We start from the raw sequence: 10,263 nt of genomic DNA on the forward strand, positions 1-10,263 counted from the left end.
CTGCCCATTCGGGGTTTGGAGGGGTCTAAAGGCTTTGGGAGAGAACGAGGACGGTGCTCTCCTGAAGAGCCAGGAAGCAGAGGGCTGTGTTGAGACAGGGCGTCTGCAGCACGTGTGTCTTCTCTCTGCATTGCTCGCCGATCCGTGCAAACATAAGGCTGTGCTGGGGCAGACTTAGAGCGAGTGGCATCAGAATCACCTGGGTCTGGGATCAGAGCTTTCAGGAAGCGACAGGGACGTCTCCAGGGGGAACCCTGGTAAGAAAATCAGCATACACATGCCGAAACCGGTTTGGCTCAGTGGATAGAGCATTGGCCTGCGGACTGAAGGGTCCCAGGTTCGATTCCGGTCAAGGGCATGCACCATGGTTGCGGGCACATTCCCAGTAGGGGGTGTGCAGGAGGCAGCTGATCGATGTTTCTAACTCTCTATCCCTCTCCCTTGCTCTCTGTAAAAATCAATAAAATGTATTTTTTTTAAAAAGAAAGAAAATCAGCACGTGGCCTCTTGAAACCTCTTCCATGAGCAGATGGGCTGGTGCCTACGGTGACAATGACCAAGAAAAACGGGCGTGGCTTTGCCAGATCATCTCCCGGGGTCTGTGGTGTTCCGTGCTACACCACGACCCAGGTTTGCTCTCACCAAAATGCTTGCTCCGTGTAACCGGAACAAAGTGCGCCGGCGTAGGACGGACCGAGGGAAGGAAAACCCCGACCGCAAACGAGAATCCGAAGGCACTGGCCCCGCGGAGGAGCGGAGGCAAAACTGCAGAGTCGGTCTCTTTTGTCAGCTGGCAGATAAAATCCCATTCTTTGTAATCCCTGAAGGAACAAATCAAATAAGCTCGGGCTGAGCTAACCATTTTCAATCCATCAAAGCAATCACATTCTGTTTACCTGCATCACAATGATTTCTAAAATGTTATTAAAAAGTAAAATGGAGTTTAACTATCCCAAAAAAACGGAAATGATGTGCAAACACTGGAGGGATAAGACTTGAGTAATTATGTGGACACAGAGTCGGCGCCGTGGCTCCAGCGGACAGAGGCCGGGGCGCGGCAACACCATGAATGAAAGCAGCTTCCGAGGGGCGGTTCTTCCTCTAGTTTGTTTGTTTTGGTGTTTGTTTTTTTAATATATTTTATTGATTTTTTTTTTTTTTTACAGAGAGTAAGAGAGAAGGATAGAGAGTTAGAAACATCGATGAGAGAGAAGCATTGATCAGCTGCCTCTTGCACACCCCCTACTACAGATGTGCCCGCAACCAAGGTACATGCCCTTGACCGGAATCAAACCTGGGACCTTTCAGTCCGCAGGCCCACGCTCTATCCACTGAGCCAAACCGGTTTCGGCTCCTCTAGTTGGTTTTATTGCTCTTTCAGGCAAATAAGAGTTTTGTCGCCTACCGAACCAGTGAACTGGTTCTGTGTCACCCAAGGTATGTGTCCATCACCCGCTCTATCATCTCAAAACAACTGGTCCGGCAGGTGATTGGGAAGCAAATTCCATGGGATTTTTGTCTCCAGGTGCTTTCGCAAACATTCACAACGAGGGAAATCCCTCTCTTTCGGTGGCGTTGAGCATTCGGAGGCCATGTGGCCAGGACAGTGTAGAGCCACTTGGGGAGAAATAGCGATCATGGCACCGGGCTGGCTTGGTCCAGTAGTTGAACATCGACCTACAAACCAGGAGGTTGTATTTTAATTCCCGGTCAGGACATATGCCCACGTGGTGGGTGCCATCCTCAGTGTGGGCCATGTACGAGGCAGCCGGTCAATGATTCTCTCTCTCTCTCTCCCTCACTCTCCCTTCCTCTCTGAAATCAATAAAAATATATTTAAAATAATAATAATAATAATAATAATAATAATAATAATGACTGTGACCCTCCTTCTTTACTGCAGTTCTTCACCTTCCCGTGCAGGCCCTAAGCGTGGGATGCTTTGTTGCCCCTTCAGCATTGCTTCCTCAGTTCCGTCGGGGCCGCTCTGTGGGCTCCAGGGACCCCGGAGCCGGCTGGGGAGCATGCAGCCGGCAACACAACTCCGTCCTGGCAAACGGCGGAAGTTTCACCGCAGCACACACATCCCCCCGCGCTGTGGGAGGTGACACTGTCCCACGGGCTTTCAGGAGCAAGAATACTAGGATCTGTCCGTAGAGTGAGGTGACCAGACTTTAACATTGGTAAAGTGGGACACCATTGACCGAGGGGGTGGGGGGTGTTCTTGATTAAAAATTTGGTCTATATGGAGCAACAAAAATTTTCATAGAACGCAAAAATAGTACTGTGATATTTTTAAAATGCCGCGGGATGCGGGACAAATTGTTAAAAATCGGGACTGTCCCGCCAAAAGCGGGATGTCTGGTCCCCTTACCATAGAGGCATCATCATGTGTCATTGAAGAGGCTTTGAGGGCCCCCTCGGTGAAAGATGTTTCTGTCTCCAGTTCAAATGGGGCTCCCAGCCCTGGAGCCCCCCAAGCCCCTGAGGTCTCAGCAGGAACTGCCTGGCTGACGAGCGGTGCCTAACGATGCTGCTCTGGCCTGTGACCCTCTGCCCCCTCTCTGCCTTCCTGGCACAGAATTCATCCGTTTGCTCATGTGTGGCACCAAAAATCGAGAGCCTCCAGGTTATACGTCAGGAATTAGAAATGGCCGCTCTCCCGGCGAGCAGGCCATCCTGGGGAAACAAGGGCAGGTGCAATCAGAGGGAGAGGACGTGGGCGCGTCCAGGACCACGTCAGAGGGCACCGGACTCCGACGGCAGGCCCCGGGGATGCTCAACGCCTGCACCCCGACAGCCGGCAGCTGAGGCCAGAGGGTAGGGTCTTGCTGAAGGTGCAGGGTGGAGAGAAGACGTCCTTTTGAGGCCCCAGGAGCCCTGGAGTGAGGCAGGAGCCTGGACCACAAGGGCCAAGGGGAGTCAGAAGGTGGACAGGCCTGGGCTGGAAGCCACAAGAGGGAGTGTACACTTTATCCGGGAGGAATGTGGAGCATTCAAGGTCTTTGTTGTTTTGTGTGTTTTTTTAATAAATTTTTCTTGATTTCAGAGAAGTGAGAGCGAGAGAGCGAGAGAGCGAGAGAGCGAGAGCGAGAGCGAGAGCGAGAGAGAGAGAGAGAGAGAGAGAGAAGTGAGAGCGAGAGAATGAGAGAGAGAGAGAGAACATCAGAGAGAATCACTGATTGGCTACTTCCTGCATGCCCACACTGGGGAAGGAGCCCACAACCCGGATGTGGGTCCTGACCAGGAATCGAACTGTGACCTCTTGGTTCATAGGTCGATGCTCAACCACTGGGCCAGGCTGGAGAATTCAAGTTTTTAAGCAAGGAGTCCCTGGACCAGCTTTATGTTCGGGAAACATAGGCTGTGCCCCCAAAACGTACACACACACTGGAATAATTTGGAGGGACACCATGTATATACCTATACTTTTTTTTAAATATATTTTTTATTGATTTTTTTTCAGAGAAGAAGGGAGAGAAAGGGATAGAGAGTTAGAAACATCGTTGAGAAAGAAACATCAATCAGCTGCCTCCTGCACACCCCCAACCGGGGATGTGCCCGCAACCAAGGTACATGCCCTTTGACCGAAATCGAACCCAGGACCTCTCAGTCTGCAGACCGACGCTCTATCCACTGAGCCAAACCGGTTTCAGCTATGCCTACACTTTCAACACACCCCTCTCTGCCATGCAAAATGAAGTCCGGCCAGCCCCCGGTTAGTACGTCACTGCGGCCCCGGGATTGTGTCCATTCCACCTGTGAGCGTGTGTGTCCCTCCTGCTAAGGCTGCCGCAGGCGCACCGCCCTCAGGGGCCGCCCACGTGCTCCTTAGCTCCCTCGGGCCTGCACCTGCATTGGCGTCTGCGTGAAGGGCCCGCCCCTCAGGCTGGGAGAGGAACCAGGCACGTCCTAGCACCCCTCACTGCCTGTCCACCAACCAGCAGGGCTGGGCGGGCTGCAGGGGAATGACTGACAGGGGCCCAGGCACCACGGAATGCTCTTTGAACGACGGGTTTCTGATCCCAAGCAGACACTTTGCCAACTGGCCCCACCGTCTCCGGCATCATCTCTGCCCCCAGGCTGCCTGAGCCGCAGGCACTCCGAGTCCTCACTCCTGGCTCCAGGCCCCTCCATGGGCCACGCCAACCGACCAGGACATCTTTACCCACGACCCAGCAGCACCTGCTCCGGGAAGCCCTCACCCAGAGCCCTCCCCCCGCCGAGGGCTCCCTCCCGGCGCACTGCTGGGAAATGCTCCACGTAGAAGGAGATTTCGCTAACCATTTGTTCACCTACTCTGGCCTCTAGCCCGGGAGCATCTCAGTGCAGCGCAGTGGTTAAGAGCTTGGTCTCTGGAGGGCATCCCCGAGGGGGCCCCCCCACCACCAGGACAGCCCCCGCCTGAAGCAGGAGCTTCGTTAAGGACTGGCAAACGCCCGGCTGGAGGAATGAGCTCAGGGAGGGGAGAGGGTCCCTCGTAATAACCCGCCAACTGCAGGGACGCCCCTCAGGGCACATCAGAAAAGCCGGGGCCTGGAGGGACTGCATTTCCAGCTCCAGAAACTGTCCATGGCTCCTAGAATGTTCACTCCATGGCGCTGCTGTTAAAAAGAAGAAAAAAAACACAAGTATTTGGCTGTATCAACACTGCCCCCTAAACCACCATCCCACAAAGGCACTGTGCAAACAAACAAGAAAGCAGGCAAAATACTTGGCTCCAACTCCATGAAAAAGGTCACATGGGTGTTGAGTCATGTGACAGTGTTACTCATGGATCCAAGGTCCTTCCTCTGAGGAAGACAGCAAGTCCTAGCTGAGGGCCTAGACACGATGCTCCCATGTCAGGGTGCATCCGAGCACCGCCCGACCCCCGCTTTGGGGTTCCACTAGAGCCCCATTTCCAGCAGGTTCCCAGGTGCCGCCGATGCTGCCTGAGGCTGCGCATCCCTCACCTTCCAGCTCATTTATCAGCTCCCGGACACGTGGGGCTGGGCTGACTGACTTCAGCTTCGCAAGGGCCGGGGCAGCAAAATCGAGGGAAGCCCTCACGCTCCCCTGGCCCAGATGGCGGCCCCTGTGGTCGAAGGGGGCGTGGCCGATCGCCGGCTCCTGTCAGGTCAGGAGGCTGCAGAAGGCCAGGTCTGAAGGTATTTTTACAAACGTGAATCTCTGATGCCAACTGCATGCCAGTCACTCTTCGAGATGCTCCTGGATTGGACAACGAGGTCAACGTAAACCTGAGTCCTGACTCAGATTTCACACAAAAACGGGTTTTCACATCAAAATCAGATGAAGCCTCGAGGTGCCCGGGACTGCCTTTCCCCCTCCCCACATGTGACCTCTCCTGTTACGAAGGGGGAAATGCCTGAAAACCCTCTTCCACATCAAATGGCAGCCTACGAGCCTTTCCTGGTGATTTAGGCGGATCAGGAACATCTGGGTTGCATTTCACTCAGATTCTGCACAATCTAAACAATTAAGGTGCGGAGGGCGCCCTTGGCACACGGGCGGGGGCTTCATCAGGCCTGGAGCGTTTTTAAAATCGGCCCGAGGTGTTGATGAGCGCTGAGTGACACCCCAAGGCCTGGCGCTCCCACTCCCGAAGGCTCCCAAGTCTCAGGGCATCCCCTGCTTTCCCCCCCTCCCCCTCCCCACTTCCCCCTCCCACCCCACCCCTCAGGGGAGGCCTCCCTTCCATCCTCTTTGTCCCTCGCCCCCTCTGGACAACGTGATGGTCCAGACCAATGGTCAGCAAACCACAGCTCGAGAGCCACATGTGGCTCGTGATCCACGGTTTGCCTCTCTGTTGACGAAAGAGTTTGCCGACCACCGTCATATACTGCCCTTTACCTCTTTGCACACAATATGCCACAACTGCCTCATCCTCACCGCTTCCAACGACACGGGAGCATTTAGTCTAGTCCAGTGGTCGGCAAACTCACTAGTCAACAGAGCGGCAAACCGCAGCTCACGAGCCCCAAATGGCTCTAGAGCCGCAGCCGGCTGACCCCTGGTCCAGACGAATCTGGATGCCTGGTGACCAGAGGCACGTGGGGATTGCGAAGAGCGCAGGGAGCGCCTAAGAGTCTATCCTGGCGCTGGTCAGGACACCAAACCCGGGGGGGGGGGCCCCCACAGTCCCGGGACCGCAGGGGCTTTATGAACCTGAGTGCCTTTCCGCTCGCGCCCTTGGCATTGAATGGCTCTGCAAGGCGACCCTCCTCCCGTCACTCAGGGTCCCCCCGGCGGCTCCCGGGTCCCCACTCTGCCACGCCCCCGCCACCTCTCCCCGTGGCTGCTGCTGAGGGGGCAGGAGGGCGGAAGGACGGAGCGCCTCCTTCCGGATCTGTCCTCCGACCGCTGGGAAGCCACCTGCAGGACCTGGGCCTCTTGTAGGGGCCGCTCCTGTCTCTTCCTGTGAAGTGGGGGTGATCGGGCACCCGCCTCATAGGATCCACGTGAGAACAAAGTGAAGTTCGGCCCAGGACCGTGGCCCCTCAAAGTGTGGTCTGCTGGCCAGTCGCGTTGGCACCCCCGGGGTCCTCCTGGTTGTGAGGACCCTCAGGGCCCCCCACTCAGGCCCCTGGGGTCAGAGCCCGCCTCCCCAGCCCCGGTGCCCCGAGCACACACACATCAAAGTGTGGAAGGCCCTGCTCCACGGCGCCCGGCACATAGTAAATCCTCACTGAACGCTGGCTGCCCTCCGTGTCATCTGAACTCCAGCTGCCGCGCGGGGCCGAACAGCCCCCGGGTCAGGGAGCCCCCCCCCCCCCCCACTCCAATCAGCGGGGACGCCCGGGCCCTGGCCCCGGCTCCTCCTCCCGAGAGCAGTGACACTTCCTGCTGATGTCCTTTCATGAGAGGGTGGAGACGGGCCCTTTATTTTAACTGACAAATCAAAGCGAGTCGGGACGAAGACTGCAATCATTTTATCCTCATTATCCCCAGGAATTCCAGCCCATATGGCACGCCGCCCTCATCATTACACGCTGATCACAGGCCCTGTGTGTTACCTGGGATCAGCCCGGGAACATAAAAGGTAGGGAACGGACCCAGATTTCCAGACGGGCTGTCACGGAAAATTTCCTTCCTGGGGGGGGATTAGGACCAATGTCAAGTAAATCATCCCGCTGCCCGCCCCGTCCGGGAAAACACACATTTCTCTGCCGGCCCAGCTTTCCCAAACGAGGCCTGTCCGGCCCACTTAGCCCGAGGCGGGCGCCGGGGCCACGGAGGATAACTCTGGCCGGCTGCCCGCACGCCTAATTCCGTGATTGCCCCCCATCGCCGTCCAGAAGGTGCCCTCTGCGAAATGACTAAACTCATATCAGGTCTCTCTCGCCTCCTCCCCGGCCCCTGCTCCCACCGCCCTCCACAAAGGCCCCGTCTGAAACGGGGGACACGTGAGCGCTCTGCCTCGGTAATGGATCACACGGAGCCCGCGTCTCAATTTCCTCTCCCCGGCCCCTGTCACCTCGGCCCCATTGATCAACGTGAGGCCAGCGGTGCTCGGAGCAGCTTGCAGGCTGCCCTGCTCTCCCGCGCTGCTCCTCTCTTCTCCCTCTCCTTCCTCCCTCTCTCTCTCTCTCCCTCTCTCTCTCTCTATACACACACACACACACACACACACACACACGCAAAATACTCAGAACATTAAAGAAAGCTGTTAAGCTAATCTGGTGCATCTAAATGGGCAATATATATTGAATCCATGCTCCATTGATCATAATTATTGCGGTGCCCTCTATCAAGGAGCCATCTCAAACCATTATTTAGAGATCATTTTGCTTTCCATTACCGCCGCCGTATTGCAGAGCTCCCTGGGAATTGGATGCCGGGCGAGAGAGGGGCGGGCACGGCATGAGCTGGGAACCTGCCCGTGTCATCCGGGAGTGTTTCCACGCGGAGACCAAGCGCCGCGGCCATGAACTTGGGAAGGGCCCCCCGTCAGCCTCACGGCGGAAAAATAAATCCTCCGCCCGGGCCTGCTTCTCCCCGCGAGGCCCTGCCAACAATGTCCCCGTTCTTCCCGCCGCCCGGCAATCCCCGGGCAGCCCCTGGGCGCACAGAGCCCCGCACACACGGGCGCCCTGCAGAGGGGGTGCGGAGGGCCTGGAGAAGGCCTCTGGCCGTGGGGCAGAGAACAAGGCGTCTTATCCGGAACGGGCCGGCTTCTCTACAGGAACTTCCTAAGGTGACCAAATGTCCCGATCTTTAACAATTTGTCCCACGTCCCGAGGCGTTTTAAAAGTGTCCCAACGCGGGACAAATTGTTAAAAATCGGGACTGTCCCGCCAAAAGCGGGACGTCTGGTCACCTTAGGACCAAACCCGGGCCTCCCTGTCTCCTCCATCCGTGGGGATGAGCTCCATCTCCCCTAAGCCCTGGACCTGGTTCAGCATCCTCTCCTCCCATCCCTCCCTCCGGGGAGGCACTCACATCAGCATCATCTCCTCCCATCCCTCCCTCCGGGGAGGCACTCACATCAGCATCATCTCCTCCCATCCCTCCCTCCGGGGAGGCACTCACATCAGCATCTTCTCCCCATCCCTCCCTCGGGGGAGGCACTCATAGAGAATAGACACCAAGGATCTCCACATGCAGAGGGGAGGACAGACCAGCCCGGTGTCTAGGGCCCTCAGCTCCAGAGCCGGGTTCAAACCCAGACTCTGCTGTCAGCTCCCTGATGAGCCTCAGGCAATCCATACCCCCTCCTTCAGGTTCCAGCAGTGCTCTGTGCGAATCTGAATTAAGAGGATTATCCACGCCGGCCTGTACGGCCCCCGGGGGAAAGGTTCCGATCTGGTGCAGAGTGAGTGTGGGCACTAGTGGGCGGTCATCACCCTTATTTGGCTGAGGACCTGGCTGTCAAAGGCGAACCCCTCAGGAGGGCTTCTTAACACAGAGATGGCTCCACACCCCGTGTCCAATATAGTCAGTCCTATTTTCTTGACCACGGGACCCAAGACTGTCCTGTTGTCAAGAAAAAGCCTACGATTTGGAATCAGACGAACCTGAATCTGCCTCCTGGTTCTACCACGTATTCGCTGTGTGACTTTAAGTGACTTCTCTGAGCTGGTTTTCTCATCTGTGGACTGGAAGGAGGGTTCCCACTTCATGGAGTTATCGTGGCAATAAAATTATATGACCTGCAGGAAACACCAACACAGCTGCTGGGATAGAATAGATGAGAAATGGTCATTATTACTAATGTTGAGTTGGATCATATGACATTGCTGATATTTGACCATATTTGACCTACAAAAATGGCAATTTCATGTGAATCAACCCAACCAATATAATAATCTATATATATAACAGGCTAAGTGACCCACTGTACTTACATCTGACCATCTGACCAGTACATATGACACACACTGACAATTTAAAAATAAACATTGATTCGTGCATAAGCAATATGTATAAAGCGCTCACTGGTGCCAATCGCATGTGTGTGTTTCGATCTATCATTGTCTATCGTGAATTTGGTTGTTTTTCTTGACATTCTAAAGCTGAAAGAAAGCAGCAGCAGCAGAATATGTCTGAAGACCAACTATGGGCACAACATATCTCTGACACTTCATCTCTGACACTTCTATTACAGAGAAGGGGTGAAAAGCGATATTAAAATATTTCTTCTAATTAATTTCCTTTCAATGTGCATGACTCCATGCACTGGGCCACTAGTCTTATATAATAAAAGGCTAATATGCAAATTAACCAAATGGCAAAATATCCATTGCTATAACGTTCACTGATCACCAGGGGCAGACACTCAATGCAGGAGCTGTCGCTGGTGGTCAGTGCGTTCCCACAGTGGGAGTGCACCTCATCCAGAAACCGGGCTCAGGACTGGCGAGAGCAGCAGCAGTGGTGGCAGGAGCCTCTCCTGCCTCCACAGTAATGCTAAGGATGTCCGACAGCCATCAGTAGGATATCCCCCAAGGCTCCTGACCTGCGAGAGGGTGCACGTCAGGCTGAGGGACCCCCACACCCACCCAGGCCAAGTGCACAAATGTCGTGTACTGGGCCTCTAGTTGTAATATAATAGCAAACTTAGCCACCCCACTTTTGTAAAATAACCAGCTAACAACATGACTGCAGGAAAAGCAGAGGACATTGGTTAGTTCAATTGCACCATCATTTCCGCCCCATGCTCATCAACCTAGAGGCCTGACTTCCATTCCCCCACAAACCCCAACACAAACACACACACACACACACACACACGCTCTAATAGGCGCCCACATAGTTTTCTTT

General features: G+C 55.1%; 1 protein-coding gene across 1 annotated transcript in view; it reads right to left on the reverse strand.

Moving 5' to 3' along the window:
• Positions 1-2,010, reverse strand: part of FAM204A (family with sequence similarity 204 member A) — a 117,943-nt gene extending 115,933 nt beyond the window's left edge. Inside the window, exon 1 of the mRNA XM_084904619.1 lies at positions 2,005-2,010. The gene's annotated coding sequence lies outside the window, so the exon portion shown is untranslated. The remainder of the gene's footprint in view (positions 1-2,004) is intronic.
• Positions 2,011-10,263: the final 8,253 nt, after the last annotated feature.

The sequence above is a fragment of the Pipistrellus hanaki genome, assembly GCF_964339955.1.
Source record: "Pipistrellus hanaki genome assembly, chromosome: 14".
Classification (NCBI taxonomy): domain Eukaryota; kingdom Metazoa; phylum Chordata; class Mammalia; order Chiroptera; family Vespertilionidae; genus Pipistrellus; species Pipistrellus hanaki.